Source organism: Arachis duranensis, chromosome 1, assembly GCF_000817695.3.
Source record: "Arachis duranensis cultivar V14167 chromosome 1, aradu.V14167.gnm2.J7QH, whole genome shotgun sequence".
Lineage (NCBI taxonomy): Eukaryota > Viridiplantae > Streptophyta > Magnoliopsida > Fabales > Fabaceae > Arachis > Arachis duranensis.
The window spans coordinates 85,491,256-85,493,900 of NC_029772.3; positions in this window are offsets into that span (position 1 = coordinate 85,491,256).

Sequence of the window (2,645 nt, forward strand, 5' to 3'; positions counted from 1 at the left end):
AATGGGTAGTTAGGTTAGAACTTAATTGTATAGGATGTCATAGGTTAGGTGGAAAGTTTAAGCTTATCAAAGATTCAAATTTCAAGCTCACTTGACCAAATATGCATCCTACCTTAACCTTCGCCCCATTACAACCTAAAGAAAAGACCTCATGATACATGTATGCATGCATTGAATAATTGTTGATTGTTAGATGAAAAACAAATTTTGGAAAGCATGATTAGGGGAGAATTAAGAGAATCAACCCCAAACACCGAGCGACTAGAGTGCAAACACTTCCGGTGAGGGTTCGATGCTCAATTCCTTGATTCCCGGCTTTCATGAGCGTTCTTTTTGCAAGTCTATTTGAACTTCATTTCCACACTTGAATTGGTAGGATTCATGAATCGTCATATGACCTTACCCCTACCCGTTTATACATGCACTTGGAGGATTGATTTATTTTTAACCAAGTAGGTAAAACCATTTTGCATTTAGTTTCATATAGTTTAGGTTGCATATAGTTTATTTACATTGAATAAATGTTGATGCCCTTTGCTTTCTCTTGGCTTAAGCATGAGGACATGCTTGGTTTAAGTGTGGGGAGGTTGATAAACCCCATTTGTAGGGTTTATCCTGTATTGATTTTAGGGGATTTTATCACCTTTTACCCACATTTATTCAATGAAATAGCATGGTTTTGTATATTCTCCTTTAATTGTGCTTAAGAGTGAAAACATGCTTTTTAGGTCTTAAAATAGATAAATGTAATTTACCTTGATTCCATTAGTTGCCTTGATATGTTTGTTATGTGATTTCAGATTTAGGAGGCAAAGATTGGATTAAGGGAATGAAGAAAAAGCATGTAAAGTTGGAGAACTCATGAAGAAATGATGGAACCAAAAAGCTGTCAAGCCTGACCTCTTCGCACTTAATTTACCATAACTTGAGCTACAAGGTTCCAAATGATGCGGTTCCAGTTGGGTTGGAAAGCTAACATCCGGGGCTTCAAAATGATATAAGATTTGCCATAGTTGCATCGCACATAGAGGCGCGCACGCGCACAGTACGCGGACGCGCCGATGGTGGCACATGACCCACTTAATGTAACACGTGGCCAGCGATTTTAGAAGCCTTGTGGGCCCAATCCAACTCATTTCTGATGCTATTTAAGCCAAGGATTGAAGAGAAATCAACAAACTTTTGATCATTAGTCATAGTTTAGTTTTAGAAGTAGTTAGAGTTAGAGAGAGAAGCTCTCACTTCTCTCTAGAATTAGGATTAGGAATTAGGGTTAGATTAGGATCTCATAGTTCTAGGTTTAATTCAAGTCTCCTTCTACTTCTACCTCCAATTGGTGATTGCTACACTTTGGTTCTTCTCTCTATCCTTGTTGTTCTTATGCTTTGTTGTAGATCTACTTTTGTTCCTCCTATTCTCTTTCAATTCAATTAGAGGTAATTCATAATAATTGTGTTCATTTGATTTGTTGTTGTTTAATTCATTGCAATTGAGTAGTGAAGATTTACTTTTCTTGCAATTTGACTATACTTTTCTTTTGTGCCTTCCAAGTGTTTGATTAAATGCTTGGAAGAATGTTAGACTAGAATTTTTTGTTCTTGGCTTGAGAAGGTAACATAGGATTTCTTGAGTCACTAGTGTCCAATTGATTGATAGTTGATAGTCATTAACTCTAGCCTTCATTAATCCAATTAGTGGAAAGCTACGACTTATGGACTAGGATTGATATAACTCACTTGACTTTCCTTTGTTAATTGATTTAAGGATGACTAAGTGGGATTAATCCTTGCAACTACCATTCTCGTGGCTAGTGATAATGATGAAGACCCTTGACAACCAAACCTTGCCAAGACCATTTTGTGAATAAAGTTTTCCTACCATTTACTATTCACATTCCTCATCCAAAACCCCAAAATAAACAAGTCCATAACCAATAACAAGAAGACTACCCTTCAAGTCCTTTGAGAGACGACCCGAGGTTTAAATACTTTGGTTTATAGATTTTAGGGGTTTGTACTTGTGACAACAAATTTTTGTATGAGAGGATTATTGTTAGTTTAGAGACTATACTTCGACGAGAATTCATTTGTAAAATTCTATACCATCAAAAATCCAATCATCACATGCCATTCTCATAGCGTGGCACGCTGGTAGAATTTTCCAAAGAGGAAGAAGAGGAGCCAATGAACTCAGGCGTGCCACTTGGATGACGAGGCATGGCACGCTGGCAAGGGGTGAAGCTTTAAGAAGGGCCTGGCACGCTAGACCCTGGGCGTGCCACGCTGGTACAAACCTCCAGAAGCATAGAGATAAGGGAAGTGACCTTGGGAGTGCCACTTTGGTTCGAAGGCGTGGCACGCCAGGTTGCTTTGCCCTTTAAAATGCCTTGGGCGTGCCACTTTGGTTCGAAGGCGTGGCACGCCAGGCTACTTTGCCCTTTAAAATGTCCTGGGCGTGCCACTTAGGCTCGAAGGCATGGCACGGCAGGGGTGAAATAGAGGACGGTGTGCCACTTGAATGGAGAGGCGTGGCACGCCAAATCAGAAATAGAAGGAGCGTGACACGCCAGAGAAGCACCAGTCGCACGCCAGCTGGAAGATCACGTTTGTTGAGTTTCTTTTCCCTCCAAATTGTAATTTTCTTTT